This window comes from Dipodomys merriami, unplaced genomic scaffold (genome assembly GCF_024711535.1).
Source record: "Dipodomys merriami isolate MVZ:Mamm:240054 unplaced genomic scaffold, mDipMer1.0.p SCAF_99, whole genome shotgun sequence".
NCBI lineage: Eukaryota > Metazoa > Chordata > Mammalia > Rodentia > Heteromyidae > Dipodomys > Dipodomys merriami.
In genome coordinates, this window is record NW_027206612.1 from 295,308 (window position 1) to 313,038 (window position 17,731).

The 17,731-nt window shown below is 44.4% G+C and overlaps 2 long non-coding RNA genes across 3 annotated transcripts in view; one reads left to right on the top strand and one right to left on the bottom strand.

Moving 5' to 3' along the window:
* Nucleotides 1–6,273, top strand: part of LOC138822109 (uncharacterized) — a 28,265-nt gene extending 21,992 nt beyond the window's left edge. For both annotated transcript variants that reach the window (XR_011370355.1, XR_011370356.1), the window contains exon 3: nucleotides 5,890–6,273. This is a non-coding gene — a long non-coding RNA (uncharacterized lncRNA). The remainder of the gene's footprint in view (nucleotides 1–5,889) is intronic.
* Nucleotides 6,274–8,402: 2,129 nt separating this feature from the next.
* Nucleotides 8,403–16,738, bottom strand: LOC138822108 (uncharacterized). Its single transcript, XR_011370354.1, has 4 exons — nucleotides 16,603–16,738; nucleotides 16,393–16,461; nucleotides 11,079–11,189; nucleotides 8,403–8,552 (listed from the first exon to the last, which is right to left on the bottom strand). It is a non-coding gene; the product is annotated as an uncharacterized lncRNA (long non-coding RNA).
* Between the last annotated feature and the right edge of the window lie 993 nt (nucleotides 16,739–17,731).

The following is a 17,731-nucleotide window of genomic DNA, read 5'->3' on the forward strand; positions in this document are numbered from 1 at the left end:
GGGAAAAAATAAACAAACTAATCCCACATAGGCACGGCTTTGCTTTCCAGTGAAGTTTTATTGCCATTTATGAGCCATTCTTTTTGATCTGACCTCCCTTATGATTTTGCAAGGTATCAGGGGTAATGCCTGCAGGACTTGTGCATTTAATGAAAATGTGAGGTTTCAGCTAAAAGATGCCTATTTAACACAAAGGTTTTATTTCTGCCATGGGGCAGAGCATCAGCGAGTTTTGATGCTGATTCTACTAAGTTGTCCCTGTAAGTTTTCATGCATCATGATGTTGAAAATAATACTAATTGCTGTGGTCTGACTGTTTGTATCCCTCTACAATTCTAAAGTTCAAACTCTAACCCCCAGGATGATAGTTTCCGTTGATGGGGACTTCAGAGGGGAATTAGGTTTAGATGAGATCATAAGTTAAAGTTCCCTATAAATGGAATGAGTATCCTTTATGAAAATGGCTTTAAGAACCCTTTACCCTTCTACCACCCTTTCTCTCAGGAAAAGACATCATCTGTACACCAGAGAACAGGTTCTTACCAGACAGAGCATGCCAGCACCTTGGCCTGGGCCTTCCCAATCCTCAGAACTATGAGCCAAACATTGTCATTGACTGTAAACCACCAGCCTGTGGTGTTTGGTTGTAGTGGCCTGAATTGACTGAAGTACCAGTCATACCTGAGTTTTACTAACTGATTCACAGTGATCAGACTACTTCCAAAGTCCTTCCCAACCTACAGGGCCTTCTGTCACAAGAAGATGACTATTTCATTCATCAAAACAGGTCAGAAGAGGTTGTGTTGCTGTGCGTTGTTCTGGCTGCCTGCTGACGTGGAGAAACCCCAGCCTGGGTGAATGCACAATGGCCGATGGGATGCCTGCAGTCACTTCCTAGTGAGATTACAAAACTAGAAGTACAAATGATGGATTTAATGATGAATGATAAACAAATGTGAGCATAGGACACAGGAGGTGGAATGGAAGTGTTGGTAGAAACTGTAGGGAAATAGCTGCTATGGATTGAATGTGTTCCTCAAATTTCATACTTTGGGAATCTAATCCCCAATTTCACACACTGGTATTTGGAGGTGAGGACTCTGCGAGGCGTTCAGGACTAGATGAGGTTTGTCGGGGGCTGGGGAGGGGATGCATGCTGGAAACGATACTTTATAAGAGGAAGGGAGACACAATCTGACACATTTCTCCATCTCACCATGTGACACCCACTACCTTGTTATAATGCTACAGAAAGGCCCTCATCAGATGGTGATAAACTCCCTAGCCTTTAGCACTATGCAGCACCAAGGAAACGCTCTATTCTTGGGTTTTGGGTATTTTGTTATAGCAGCACAGAACAGACCAAAAACAGTTCTCACCAAGGATTTGGTTTAGGCTGCTTTTACTCAGACTTCAAAAGCAGAGAGAGAGAGCTCCTCCATCATCTGCTTACCTGAACAAGAGTGATGGGAGGTAAGTCAGGTAATAACGGAGGTTATCATGATGTGCAGGTGCAGAAATGAGAGCCCAGGGCCCTGGTGTGGGGGCGTACACCTGTGGTAATAGCTACTTGAGATGCAGAGAGATGAAGGATCCTAGTTTCATGTTAGTCTGGACAAAAGATAGCGAAAGCTCAGTTCAACAAAGAAGTTGAGCATGTGGGTTCAGGCTTGCTCTATCACCTCTGTAGGAGGCATAGGCAGGAGAATGGAGTCTGAGGCTGGCCGCCAATGAAGATATGCTTTATATGAAAAATAACTAAAACAAAAAGGGTTGGGAGCCTGGTTTAAGTGCCTAGAAAGTATAAGGACCTGAATTAAAACCTTAACATAGTAGACAGATGGAAGGAAGGAAGGGAGAGAGAAAGGGAAAGAAAGAAGGAAAGGAATGAAGGAGATAAAAGAGAGAAAGGAAGAAAGATAAATGAAAGAAAGGAAAAGGAAGGGACAGAAATGCAAGTTAGCAGGAGAACAAGGGAGAGTTTTAGTCAGCAGACAGAGATGTTTCTCCTTTCACACAATTTCTCATTTACAAACCCGAACTGCCACCCAATCCCTACATGAGTGCAGGGTCTGTGGAGTTTCCTCCCATGATACCACAGACATCATGGCTGGTAACCAGCAAGGAGGGCTGCTGGAAAGGAGAAGAGACCGAGCCAAGGGGATACACAGTAGGATTATAGGGTATGCAGGAATGGGACAGCAAAGTAATTTCCCTCTCCAATTCCTGGGGTCTATCATGACATTTCTGAGGCTTTGTGTTATCTCCAATAATCAGTCTTAATTGCAGCCTTCCCAGTGGCCCACATATCCTGACCAGTCAGTGGGGTGCCTTGTTGGCTGGAAGTGATCTCTTCAGCTCCCCGAGAAGCTCCTGCATTGTGATGGGAGAAACAGAATCCAAAGAACTTAGATAGAAAGGAAAGCTGCATTCAGCAAGAGCCGGAGTTTAAGTTATTGTCAGTAACAGTGGTAGGATGTTGGGAAATGTTAGTAGCTCTGATGTAGGAGGAGGTAAAGTATCAAACAATGCAGACATAGGTATTTGATTCTTGTTGATTTTCCTTTATCCTTAGATACTACTCAGACTTTGTCAAATAATATAATTCTGTCTCAAATAACATTTGAAAACTCTTTTATTAAGGGACATCGGAGCTGTCATTAAGAACATAGGTACCCTACCAGAGGCAAATGGATTTGTATGTTACAAAATTTATCCTTTTAGCTGCCAGTTTCCAAGGGATTTTTCTCCAGAAATATATTTCTTATTGGGTGCTCCATCTCTAAGTTTGGAGGCCATATGTTCTAGGTATTCTGGGAAAGATCTAGATTTCAAATACTCTATCCATTGTTCCCAGAAGCATAGTAAGAAGTAGCAAAGCCTACCTCGTAGTGGATGTTTAAGACCTGGGGACATTTAGAGTGTGATATGCATGAAGTCATTTATCCTTTGTGGCAACTCTTTATATGTATATACATATATATGTATATATATGTTGACATATATATATATATATATATGCTACTGTAATTTGCTATATTTTGAAACTAAGACTTAGAAAAGATGACTTGCTTCCAACCAACACATGATAAAGTTCTCAGAACCTGTTATTCTAATGACTACCTTTCTTTGGGGATCAATGAAGCTCATATCTATGGATGTACAAGCTATGTCTTGTGGTCAGCAGAATTACAAGATGTTCCCCCAAGTCCTTCCCCACTGTGTGCATGACCCCTGTGACTCTCTCCACTGGGCTGTTAAGAGATGTCTCCTCTGTCATGAGACTATCGGTCAACTGACCTTGGAGAGACTAGGTATGCTTGCTTTAAATGGCAATCTATTTAAGGCCCTTGAAAATGGCTACTTTTAAATTGGGGAGCTTTAAAAAGAAAGGGGATCTATGAGTAATGGACCTGATTTCAGCCTCTCAGGAGCTTTGGCCCTGATTGACATTTTTTGAGAGAACAAACCTTTCCTTTGTCAGTCTCTGCAGTGAGCAGAGACTTCTGACCTCCAGCTTTCAGCAGGAGGACCATTCCACTCCAGCACTCCAGCGGAAGCTGCGTGTTCTAAGACACTGCCTGTGGTCGCCTCTTATCCAGTGGGTGTGGGGACAAGTCAGTTGGAGACGGTCCATATCTTTGGTAGTGATGACTAAGAAGACCCAGAAGAGGATGTGAAGGAGGAGGAGGAGGAGGGGTAGGGAGGAGACGGAAGGACTGAAGCCTGGGCTGGGCCTCCCAGGGGACAGCTCTGGGACATAGCCAGATAGAACGGCTGAAGATACAGTCAGGAACATTTACTCCATAGGAAAATAATAAAAGTTTGAGAGCAGCTGGGATCTCTGATGTCAAAAATCAGAGGGAGGAAGGCCAAGCACAGAACCTTCTGGAGAGCCTCCATTTCTCTCTCCCTTACTGGAGCCAATCAAATCTCATCTTTCCTGGATAAAGAACAAGTGGGTGGCATGCACTTTGTTCCACTGACTATACAAATAATGGAAAATGAAAATACTAACAACTGCAAATCTCATCATGATTTATGATGTTTGTAGAATATAAAATGTTAATGCTTGACTTGGAGGTACTGTGATGTTTTGTAATGCTCACGGAGCTCTTATTGTGACCCCTTAAACAAGATAAACATCATAAGACAGATTAATGCATATTTCAATGAGCTACTTTTAACCAAGTTCAGGTCTGTGACTTAGCAGTGAAGGTCAAAGATGCTCTTTGTTTTTAGCTGAAATTCTGTGCATTGTGATTTTCTGATTTAAGCAAACCTGGGAAGTAAGTTCCAATTTTGATCTGAACATGAATGAAGAGACTTCACATTTAATGATAGCCTTGAAAAAAATTACATAAGTTAGTTAAGTTTTGTAAATAAAACGGAATACTATTTTTCATCCAATTGATGGCTGAAGAGGGAGTGGTCAGTTTCACATGACCCTGGTGTCCATCACTGAACTTTTCCCAGGATATACCAGATTTGCATCCAGAAGCAGGTGGAATGGCTTCAGAACTCACCTCAGCCATATACTGTCCCTAAGACTCTGCTATAATCAGTGGTTTTATAACACACTTGCAAGGCTTTTAAAGGCTAAAATAAGCAAGCAAAGGATCAGCAAGGTCTTGGTGGATGGGTGAATAGCTATTGCCTGGACTTCAGGTGTCTGTTCTTCACCCAAAAGGAATGGCTGTAAACTCCAGTTCCTGTCTGTTGCTTTTAAGCTCATCCTCTCCAATAGTAAAGTAAGAGCTCTGTGCAAGTGACTGTACCAGTGCGTAAGAGCCTCTTGGGAGTCTGTAGATGAAGAGGGGGAGTTCATAAAAAAGATTCCTAGCATTTCCTTTGCTTCAGCTGCTATCTCTGACATATGGAAGGCTGCAATTTCACAAGGAAGTGAAACCTTACCTCCTACCAGGTGCCAATATATTTTAAGCAAGGAGATATTACAACTGTAGAATTATTGAAACCTTGTGTTCTTCCCCTCCTCTTGCTTGAAGCAGACGTAAAATGTCACATTTTTGAGATGACATCATTGGGTCTAGCTGTAACCAAGGTGATGCGGAGTGTGGCTCTGGGGAGGGCTGGCGTGGGAGACGGCGGTAAACGTGTGGGCTGGGGGAATCTAGAGGACAGACGTATTTTTAGAGTTTTGTTATGCAGGTCTGTGCTGGTTTCTTAAAACATTGTACAACTCTTAGCTCTCACACAAAACGGACATTTCATGGCCCTGCATGCTTCAAAACTTTCTTTTAATCTTGCTATTATGTTTTTTTGTTTGTTTTTTTTTGTCAGTCGTGGGGCTTGAACTCTGGGCCTGGGTGCTGTCCCTCAGCTCTTCAGCTCAAGGCTAGCGCCCTACCACTTGAGCCACAGCACCACTTCTGGCTTTTTCTGTGTATGTGGTGCTGAGGAATTGAACCCAGGGCCTCATGCATGCGAGGCAAGCTCTCTACCACTGAGCCTCCTTCCCAGCCCAATGTTTTATCTCTGAAATTTCCCCCGAGATTAATGTGCTGAAGGCTTGATCTCAATGTAGCAAAGTGCAGTGGAAGAGCTATTAGGAAGTAATTGGGTCATGAGGGGTCTGACCTCAGTGCATCAAGCCATCGATGGACTATCCTAATTGGATGGACTGTGGGAGATGATGGAAGCTTGAAGGAAGCAGGATCTTGCAGACATGCTCTTGGGACTGCATCTTGGCCCCCCCCCTCTCTCATTCTCCTGAGGGCTAAGAGGTGAGCAGCTTTGGGCCATGCTGCATGCTTCCCTCGTGGCATTCTGCTTTACCGCAGGCCCAGAAACAAAGGAGCCCAGCAAACATGGACTGAGACAGACTGTGAGCTAAAATCAAATCTTTTCTCCTTCATTGTTTTTTTTCAGATTCTTCTGTCACAGGGACAGAAAGCTGACCTACACACCTGCCTTTTCCTCAGATCTCAACATTCTAAAGGGTAAAGACCAGGAGGTCAAGAAAGTGCTCGTGTCCCTCCATGTACATGAAGTCAGCTCATTTTAAGTGTCTAATTCATGTCTACAGCCTTCTGTGCATCTTGGAACTCTTCCCATGCAGCAAGAGAATATCAGGATATATATGATCTACTGACATAAGATTACATCTTGGCGAAGTACATTATGGGCTTATGGGTATGTGTGCATGTGTGTGTGCATGTGTGTGCATGTGTGTGTGCGTGTGTGCACATGCATGTGTGTGCGTGTGTGCACGCACACGTCCTCTCCTAAGGCCTAGCAGTACCCAGCATTTGTTCTCTCCCTACTTCTGCCCTTTCTCATCCCTGCGGCAGGAGACCGCTGTCATCTGGTAGGAATATTTACCCGCTGGAGCTGACTTGGCCGAGCAGCCATGCGTGCACATCTGGAGTCTAGACTTGGCGGCTCTGTGGGCAGGCAGGCTCTCCTCCCAGGGCTCCGTCGCCTGCGCCCTGCTCTGTTGACATAACTTGTGGCTGCCTCCTCAGCTCCAGCCGCCTGACTCCAGTCCCTTCGTGCCCCCCGCCACACCCTCGCTCTGACTGCATCCTGACACCAGGGGATCTTCCTCTCCGAAGGTGGAAAGGAAGGGGTCCACAGTAAGGTGAAACCTGAGAATCGGGGATCCCATTTCAGAGCAGATGGGAGGGGGCTTTGACTCAGAGACCTGAGGTTTGGTGAACTCACTAAGCGCAAGACAGAAAGTTTCTGATGTGCTGAGAAGGACGAGGCTCCAAATGAATAACTGACAGGGGTCCAAATGCTGCAGTCAGCTGCTCACCAGATGTGAGGTCTGACAGGTCTCTGAGTTTCAAAGTCACTAAGTGGCCGGGAAGGGTGTGAGACTCTTTCCAGGAGGAACACACACCTGAATTCAGGTAAGATGCTCACTGTCTGCTTTAAAGGGTAGATGAAAATGAGGTCTTTCCCTTCTAGAATATAAGCCACATACTCAATGGAGTGTGAGCCTTTTATGCCAGAGAAGGGCATCCGCTTTGATCTGTGCTGAATGTAAAGGGTACTTGTGTTTGTCCGAACAAGATGGGGCAGAGTAGGGGATGGAAAATCTTCCTGTGAGGGGAGAAGTTTGTGTAAGTCATTCCAAAGCCATACCTATGTTTGCACCTCAGGTAACCCAGAAAAGGTAACCACATTCTTGTAATGGTGACATTTCCTATATGTGAGTGTCCTTTCATTATGGAAGATGAACCACCATGAGCTGGGACATTGGGTATTGGGTTGATGACTTTAGATACAAGCAGGAGTCGATCCTCAGATGGGGCCCTGTGAAGCTATGTTTGGCTCTTGAGATATTCTTCACACATCTGCATGCTTTGTATGCTCATGGCAATGGGTCACTCCTGGTGCATTTTCTGCATGTGGATTCCATAAGAGACACTGACAAAGAAGTAATTTATGCACCTAATTAATTGTATTTGTATTAAAACGACACAACGTAAATTCCCTGTAAAAATAATTATGGAGATGTCAACCCAGCAAACAAAAGCAAGTCTTGAAGAAATTACTGGTTTCTTTTGGAAAATATCTTGTGTTATACACAGGTCTGTAAACCTCAGCCTTACAGCCCCCAAGACAGAAACTGTTTATCTTCTGCCAAGCCTAAAATATTTACTCTCTGGCTCTCTCTACTGAAAACATTTGTTGATGCCCGTAGTTATTTAAACAAATAGATACTCAAAAGTGTGGTTTACTTTTATATAATTAGAAATATCTGTCTGTAAAGTCTTATCATATTCTCTGGCTTGAAATCTGTCAAATGCTTTTCATTTCTTCTTAGTTTGCCTGGGTTGTTGTTATAAAACACCATACACAGTGTGCTTGAGTAACAGACATTAGCTTTTCCCAGTTCCTGAGGCTGAGAGTCCAAGATAAGGTATGGACTAGTTGGATTCCTGACCAGGCTCTCCTTCTGGCCTGCACTGAGCTAACTCCTCCTCATGTCTGTGCACAGAGGAAGGACAGGGAGCTCTTCTTTTCTCAGGACACTGATCCTTCTACATCCATCATGAAGAGTCTCCACATGGCCTCAACTAATTACCTCCCAAGAACTCCACCTCCAAATACCATTACAACGAAAGTCATGGCTTCATATATGAATGCTGAGGGTGTCCCAGTGCTCAGGCCGTGCCAGCCACACAGAAGGCCTTTCCCCTGTGTAGAATGCCCTTCCCTACTTGATCTTGACATCACAGTCCAACTTCAATTCATGACCTCCTTTTATACCCATTTCCCACTCTTAGGGTTTAATTCTAAGATTCCATGATTAAACAGACCATTGAACACTTAAGTGGAACAGGGTTTATTTGATCTGGGCTTTGAAGAACAGCAGACAAAAGGCTACAGTGTTTAGGCCCATAAAGTGAGCACCCCTATATCTCCTGGGTTGTAATCCCCCCCCCCACCAGGAAACCGAGTCTTGCAAAGGGGCAGCCCTGGGCATGTGAGACCGAGCTGGAGCCACAGATCCACTTTGCTGTTGACCAGATGCCAGTCTTTGTGAAAGTACTGTGATTTGTGAGCTGCAGTGCTCTTGCCTGTGGAAAAGGAATCGCCACTGAATTGCTGCCATTGCATTATTAAATCATGCTGATCCCCTGCCTAGTTACGCCAAGCCAAATCCAAACCATCAACCACACAGGCCTTGCTCTCCACGCTGGTCACCTGTGGTCAGTGCCCAACTCAGTGAGGTCTCCTCCCACTTTATTTCTCTTCAGGTAATTGTCCAACACAGAGCACCTAAAACTACAGCTGGCCAAGTTGTCTACAGCTTTAATCCAGTTGTACACCATTGCTACAAAGAGACATTTAGAGAGCTGACAGGGACCAACAATGACAGACTTTTTTTTTTTTTTTTTGTCGGTCATGGGGCTTGAACTCTGGGCCTGGGCGCTGTTCCTCTCAGCTCTTCAGCTCAAGGCTAGTGCTCTACCATTTGAGCTACAACATCACTTCCGGTTTTCTAATGGTTTATTGGAGATAAAGAGTCTCACGGACTTTCCAGCCTGGGCTGGCTTTGAACCATGATCCTCAGATCTCAGCCTCCTGAGTAGCTAGGATTATAGGTATGAGCCACTGGTGCCTGGCATAACAGACTTTTAACTTAAGTTCAGCTGGAGTTGAATTTAACAAGTTATCACATTCCAATTGGTTAACTAGTGGTAGAAATCTAGCAGGTTGACTACACCTAGCATTTCAGTTTCAATAACCTCAAGTTATATGAAAATACAATGAATCAGAAGGATAATTTATCCCCTTTTTGTTTAAACATCATTGGCTTGTTACGTTCATTAAATAAAAATTTAAAACTAAGTACTTTCATCATCAGTCCATTAAAATATTTGAGGTTTTATCTTGATAAGTACAGTGTATTTTAATGATTGGGAATGACATATTTTTAATATTTTTAACATTTTTTAAGGATTATTTTTAATTTTGGTGAAAAATGCCTTGTCTCTGTTAACTAGTTAACTGTTAACTGTTAACTCTGTTAACTTGCTTCTTTCTGATACAAGGGGGAAAAAGCCAAACCCCAGAAAGGTAATAGCTCAGTCTAGTCATATGAGCTTGCCAGGCCACAAAAAATTTGTATCAGAAAGTTTTTGAGATGTCATCAACCAGCCTAGAAGCAACACCTGGCATTGGCCAATGAGTACAATGTACATGTATATACATGAGTGTGAATATATGTTAATGCATGAGTATGTGTATGTGTTTGTTCATGTATGCATGAGTGTATGAATGTGAAGTATGTGTGTGCAAGCATGACTGCACACTCTAGTGTGCACGTGTATGTGTTTGCACCCACCAGGACATCTAAGTGTGAAGTATCCTGATGCTTGCAGATGAATGAACACTTGTGCCTTGGATAATAGAACTGACCCCATTGAAAGCTGGGGATAAATGTGGAAATCTTGTTCCTATTGATGGTGACACGTTCCAGCATTCCCTGATTATACTCTGCCTTTCGATAGAGGTCTTGCTGTGTGAGCAGCAGGACCTGATTTTGAGTCATGAGCTGCTTTCTCCAGTATCTGGATTCCTTCTGAGCCTGATGGACAGAGGCCAGAAGTCTGTAGAGATGCTGGCTTCTGCCACACTCGATCTTGACAGGCTGGCTTGGCACATGGAGTGGGAGCATCTTCATTGTCAGCAGAAGTAGTACAGCAACAGCAGATTTTACTTTCCTGTGGCCTCTGTGGCCTTGCACTGGATTTCTTCTCATGGAGACAAAAAAATCATACCTATCTAATGAGGACTAGGCTCAGAGGTCAGTAGTTGAGGGCTCAGAGAAGAGGTTATTATTTGATAAAAGGGCTAAGTGGACCAAGGATACTAGTGTAGGGACACAAAGACACGCTGGCCTTGATGAAACCAGTGATAGAAATGGTACCTCCAAATTCTAACTAGGGCTCCTTCTACCTTCATGTGTTTTCTGGTGTTCAGAGAAAGAGATTCACCTCATTGACCTCACTATGGGCAGTATCTGACCATCGCCTTCCCACTAATTAACTCCTATAGGCTCATTGGGAACATACTTAATGGATCTCTAGAGTCCATAACAACATGAGTACAAATAACAAGAAAAACAAATGCATGCGTGGTACCCTGTAGTTAAAACATTTCACCAGTTTTCACACCAATCACTTCGTTCATCTTTCAAAAATGAGATTCATTAAATTCCATTTTACAGATTCAAACTTGAAACCAAACATAGCTGGCATGAGTACACAAGAGTAGAACCCAGTGCTTCCAATTGTTTTGTGACTTTTGTCTTAATGTTAGCACAGTGAACAACTTTCCTTTGTGTAGATTGCCAGACACTCCAATGCTACTAAATGACTTGCAGCGCTGTGTCTCACAGCAGCTGCTGGGTGGCACACACAGGCACGTGCCACAGCGCACCTTGCAGGCATGATTTATCCCTTGTGGCTGTGACAGGGTGAAGGGGCAATGAAAGGCTATCAGGAGGTATTTCGCTGGAAGCAAAGAGTGGGAAAATGATTTCATATTCACTACTAGTGGGGAAAACCTGGGTTCCAACTCTGCATATATCCACTCACCAGATATGTGACAGCTGGAGCAACTGTCCCACTTCCGGTGGAACTTTCTTAGTACAATGAAGGATGTTTTCAGCAATGACTCAGGGAAGTCAGCTCTCAAAGCCCTTCTCTCTATGAATTGAAATAGACATTTAGTCATCTTAAAGTCTTTGTAATCACAAGTTGTGGTTTATATCCTGCCTGTCCAGCATCAAAGTGATATTGGCATTACCATTGTTATGGACATCTAGAAAGCCGGGAGTTCATCTACTATGATGGTTGCTTGTGTGGGGGTTGGAACTTGACCACAGTTTCAGCGCATGATCTTAGCCCTGAATATGTAGATATTTCTTGGGATGGTTGCCAAAATGTATGAATGACAAGTCTTCAGAACCACATACTGTACTGAGAGACAATATTGGCAGAAAATTCATATTGGTTAGTGATAACCTCTTACTTGGGCAGAAATAGATGGCCATATTTGCTCTTGTGCTTTCTTTTCAAACAATTGCCCTTACCTCTGGCTCATACAGGCTGGTATTTCTTACAGTATGGTATCAGTTCTGGAACCCTTCCAAGTAAGATTAGAGATGGTCCTGGAGAAACAGGCAGTATTCCACTGTTTGCTAGCATAAGAACTTCTAGAAAATTCTAGTACATTCTGTTAAAGATTACACTTTTATCTCCACATTTTCAGTACCCTTGGGAGGCAGACGAGTCATCACTTATAAAATAGGCTTGGGGTGTAGTAACAACAAACTCTGAGAATAGGGGACCTATGTGGACAGGACCTTGTGTGGGAGGAATACTGTTAGGAGTTTGGTAAGGTTGGAAGGGAATAAAAGGCTTCTTTTGAATTTTAAGTATTCAAATGGTTTAGAAAACTCAGGCAGATGAAAGCAAGCGAGGGTGATGTAACAAAGGCTCACAGAAAACAGATGGTCTGCAGCTCAAAGTCTGTGCGTTAAAATCTGCATTGGCCAGCCTGACCATTGGTGGCTGACGCCTGTAATCCTATCTACTCAGGAAGCTCCATTTTGAGGATTGCAGCCAGAAGTCTGTCGGGTCAGAAAAGACTGTGAGACTCTGATCTCCAATTAATCACCAAAAAGCCAGAAATAGAGCCGTGGCTCAAGTAGTAGAGGGCCAGCCTTGGGTGGAAAAACCTAAGGAACAGTGCCCATGCCATGTGTTCGAGCCTCAGCACAGGCACGAAAAATATGCATTGGCCAAAAGGACCCTCACGTCTTCTGAGTATTTATTCAACGGGAGGAAATGAGACTAAGCTCCCCCCCCCCCCCCAGAGCTGGCAGAGCTGGTCTTAGACAAGCAGGAATTGCTGAGGTTGGGAGTCCTGCGGTCCCCAAAGGTTGCTTGTAGAAGATGGGGCTGTGCATCTGTTGTACGGTTGAGCCCACTTATCAGGAGGGTGGCTGAGTTCAAGGCTCTACTCCCTGAGCATCTTCCTGCTTTTTCTGGGGTCGAGATGACCGCAGCCAGGTGGCTGAGCTGTGGAAGGATGGGCAGCTGGGCACCTGGTTCCTGTGTACACGGATACCAGGACGGGGACATTCAGTACTGTGGCTATGTTACGAATTCGATTGTGTTTGGACTATGGCCCTGGAGGCCAGTGCTGAGCCACAGAAGACAGAGCTTCTCTAGCCTAGAATCTGGCAGAGCTTTCTGTTTGCAGGCTCCGTCCACGTTTTTCTCGATGCTTCCGTGCATGTCATGTGGGCATGGACAGCCAGAGCTCTGGGGACTGAGGTGCTATCCTATAAAATCTTTGTCCCTAGTTCCTGGCACTGAGTTCCTGCAGTGTGTGGAATGTTCTGCCTTTGGTTTGCTGATGAGGTGTCATGTAGAGAAATTTCTGGGGCTAGATAGCCCCATGGAGGGGAGAGTGGGATGGTAGCTCCCGGAAAACTGGCAGCGATTAGTGATTGGGGAGTGGATTGGCAGCCCTTCAGCTCTGGGGATCAGAGAGGTGCTAGAAATTGAGGGAAATCGCCAATGTCCAAGGCAACTTCACAAAACTCCTCAATTACGAGGTGCACAGGGAGCTCAGATTAGGGTTTCAGGGCGTAGGGTCCCCGGAAAGGTCTGGGAGCCCCATGCCTTCCCGCTCTGCCTCTCCCTTCTCATGGTTCACAGGGGCTAATGCTCAATTACCTGTGGTCATCACCAAGAATACAAGCAACAACAGATTCTAGTGTGGATGTGGGGACAAGGAGCACAGTACACAGTGGGCTGGAATGTAAACGGGAAAGCAGTTTGGAGATTCCTTAAAAAATGAAACAGAACTACTCTGGCGATGCCACTCTTGGACATTTATCCCAAAGATTACAAATCAGGAGACAGTGAAGCCAGACGCACAACCATGTTTATTGCTGCACAATTCACTATAACCATGATATGGTAACAGCCTATGATGCCCCTCGATAGACAAAAAGATCCAGAAAATGTGGTACATTTTTGCACAATGGAATTTTACTTATTAGGAAGAATGATATCATATCATTTGCAAAGAAATGGATTGGCCTGGAGAAAACATGTTGGGTGAAATAAGTTAGGCCCAGAGAGACAAACCACACGTTTCCTCTCCTAGTGGAAGCTAGAATTAATTTATACAGGTACAAATAAACATAATGAGGTGGTATACAACTGTGTGCAAATCTATTAACCAAAGTATGGGACATACAGGGGAGAATTCGGTTGGTGAAACTTCTTAGAACAACTAATGCACTATCTAGAAACATGAATACCAGGAAGCTGGCACTTAAGATGTCGAGTGGGAGAGTGGTAAAAAAGAAAGGTGGATGAAGAAAGGAAAGGGGGGAAATGTGATAATATTCAATGCATGTCCTATGGAAATGAGGAAAATCGGGGGGACGGGTGGGGTTGGGAGAGAAGGGGGACTGGAGGATAATGATGCTGATGCATTGTACTCATAAACACACATGTGTTGCCCCACCACTGGAAGATGGTAAAAATATAATAAACAAGAATTGGGAAGATGCAGGATTACTTAAGCAAATGCACAAAAGCTTCCCCCATCTTAAACAATGTGGTGTATTAGCTGGAGGGTTTCCCAATTTCAGGTTAGGAAAAGCAGCATATCATAACAATTTTACCTTCCAAGTCTTGAATACTTGGGAGGAAGCTCATTTGGCAAGTAAATACATTGTGTATACCATGCATTTATGGTTAGGACCTAGAGCTCAGTGTAGTGATGAAGATGTGAATAGCCTTTGAAAGACAGGCAGCAGCACAGACCTGGTTGTAATTTCTTCACTCAGTTAAGAAAAGCTTCCCTTAGCCATGAATACAAAGCATGCCAATGGTATGCCGTCTTCAGGTTGTACTGCCAACCACACAAACTTCAATCAATTTTTTTAAAAACCCGATCACCAATCAGACTGGACATGAGCTAGTAGCGTCACACAGGATGCTTGATGTGGCCCCTCCACTTGAATTCTTAGTGCGATTTTACATTTGAAACACTATCAGGTAGTTTTTCCAGGTAGAAATGGAATACAATTAACTTGCTATCACTCTTCTTAGTTGCAATTAGAGTTGAATCAGATAAACATATCACTGGATGAAAAGAAAGGAAAACTTGGGTTCCTTCAGCTAAGCTCCAGGAAGAGCTCTGCAGAGAACTAGAAGGGGAAATCACTTGCATGTCCTCTGCTTGCCCCTTGGAGTGCTTTGGAAACGAAACTGTAGCTGAAGCCACCTTGTGGCTCCACAAGGCCACTTTCTTACTTAGCACATGGGAGGCAGCCCCTCAGGTTACCTCAGCCCCCCCAAAAATCTCAGAAAAGTGAGACTCAACCCAGGCGTGGAGGCTGGGTCTCTTCAATCCCAGTGCCTCCCAGCAGTGGCAATCCTAGGATGTTGTGGCTACACGTGCATCCTTCCTTCCTCTCCTGGATTCCTAGGAGGAAGAGAGGTAGGAAGACAGGGCTGGACTTCCCTCAGAAGAGATGAAGCTGGACTTTCAGACCTGAGGCTGGAAGCTTCCACAGCCTGGAGGACATTGCAGGAAGGAGAAGGAGCCCCACACTGTCTCCTTCTCCGCACAGCCCCAGGCCTGCTGGTAAACCCGGCAGGCCCTGCCCATTGTCAGAGGCAGTGGCTGGAAAGCCAGGGAGGGAAGCGCTCCCTTTCTGCCAGCGTAGCCACACCTCTGAGCCCAGACCCCTGGGTGCCATTGTTTGTCCCTCACATCTGCTTCCTCATGGTGGAACTGGGGTGGATGCCAGTGGACCATGAGATGAACACAGTACCTGCCGATAAGAGGCCACAGTCTAAGGGGGTCATGAAGATAAAGATGTAGGGCAGTGCTCTGTGCTGTGTTGTCCCAGACACCACTGCTTCCATGTGTCTACCATTGTCTCCCTGGCTCATGAACCCAAACCCAGGGATCATCAATCTAAACCAGGGACCTCAGCTGAATACCAAGCATGCCTCCATGATGAAGATGGAGCCCAGAGCCTTGTTCTAGGCTGGTTTTCACCCCCCCTTCCCCCCTCCGAGCCCGTGTGAGTAGAAATGGGAACTAAGTATTCTTATTGACAAAGGCAAGTAGCACCCATTTTCCTGGGAACACAGCCTAAGACCTTGATGAGCATGTCTTCTTTATTAGAAAGTCACACCAAGGCAAAATGTCTTCATGGTACAGTGAATATTGTGCAGATGGTTTGAAATGGAGGTCTTGTTGCCTTCTAGACAATTCTGAAAGAAGTCGGTTTAGAGAGGAGAGAGCACAGGATATTGCGGGCTCAGAGTTAGTGGGATCAGCTTGTGGTGGGTCCCAGATCCTTGACAGTCAGGGCAACCTTGGGTATGACAGTCTACTCTGGAAATTCCAGCTCTTGTTTCTAAGCATGTTTGCCCAAATGTAAGTTATACATTTGATTACATGCAACAGTATGTGATGTATTCTCTGAAAGTACCCCCCTCCTGTGGTGCTACCAGAACCTGTCCTAAAATTATTTAAAATTGAACCCATTTGATCCCCAACAATCTTATTCTATAGCATTATTACTATTTCTATCTCCAGGGTGTGCCCTGGTCCAGAAGGCCAGGTAAATTGTCTTGAGTGCAAAGTGAAGGGAGTTGTGTGTTTCCCCACTATGATGTACTCCTTATGGTCGAATCCTAATTATGGCTTAAACCTCTTTCTCTCAGAACACTTACTGACTGGCACAGCAAAAATGCAATGAACATTAACAGATTACAATAAAGAGTTTCTAATGACAGCTGATTATCTGAATCATTTCAGTGGATCATTACATACTGTGTTTCAAAAATCATTTCTTTGACTCACCAGAGTGCTCCTTGCCCACCTCGATCTGCCATCTGGGAAGGTAAGAGATGACATTCTCCATCCTGCTTCCTGCAGGAAGATGTATGAAACAGACAGTGTTTATATGCTGGACAAAAATAAGGGTGCAATGATTTTCTTGAAAATTTGAGCTATGAGAACCAGTTCAGATGAGAAAAGTCCTGAAAATGAAGAAAGGTAACAAACAACAACCTCAAACTTTCTGGCACAGGCTAGTTAGCAATACATTGTGAATTAATGTGGCGTTCAGAGGAGCTGTCTTTTCCCATCTTCGGTCCCTCCACATTCCCTCACCACCCTGCTCGCTGCAGTGTGTAGCCAGGGTTCTGCCAAGGCAAATGTGGACTCTGGCTTAGCGTGTGAATGGGTGGGCATTGCGCTGGCCACTGCTGATAAGGTTGTACAGCTGTGTGCTCCCAACCCAGCAGGCACTGTGGTGAGCCTGGCCGTGAGTTGGTATTTAGATAAATTGAGCAGTATTTTCCAAACTTTCTGTGCCATATGTCCATGTGCGAAGAGGATAATGAGTGTATGTGCTGCAGTAGCAGCATTAGACTTGCACAACAAAATAACCTTTCCAAACCAGCAGGACTGCAAACACCACAGAAACAAGCCTCACTGAACCAAAGCCGTCCCTACCAAAGCCATTGTTCTCATGTGCAGAAATTTCCACTACCAGAATGTCTCACATGACTGGACCAAGGGAGTCCTTGTACAGTGCTTTTCTGATAAATGAGACTTCAAAATGTCAGTGAAGGTCTTTATAAATAACATTCATTGTCTTCTCTGCCTTCTATATAATCTCTGATGAAAAATAACCAAGGGACTCACCAGTACCAAATTTACGTCTTTGAAAAGTCTTAAATATGATGGTATGCTCTAGCTGCTAAAACAAAAATACCACAGATTGGGTGACTTGAACACTGGCACTCATTTCACATGGTCCTGGAGATTGGGGGCTGACATTGGGGCACTGGCCTTGTCTGCTGAGACTTCTGACATCTAACATGAAGAGGTTAAAGATGGCCACCCTTTCCTCAGATGGCAGAGAATCAGAGTTCAGGTGTGTTTCCATCCTAGAAGAGCACCAGCCTTAGGGGATGAGGCTCCCTTCCATCCTGTGTGGACCTTCATTACCTCCCCAGGCCCTGTCTCCAAATGCAGTCAAAATGGAGTTAGGGAATCAATCTATGAATTTGGGGAAGAGAGGAGAGAATTTCATTCATTAAGGTGATCTTATTTGGCAGTAATAACTTTACAGATGGCATGAGTTGAGATACAGTCACACTGGATTAAGATGGGCCTTATGTTAATGATATCT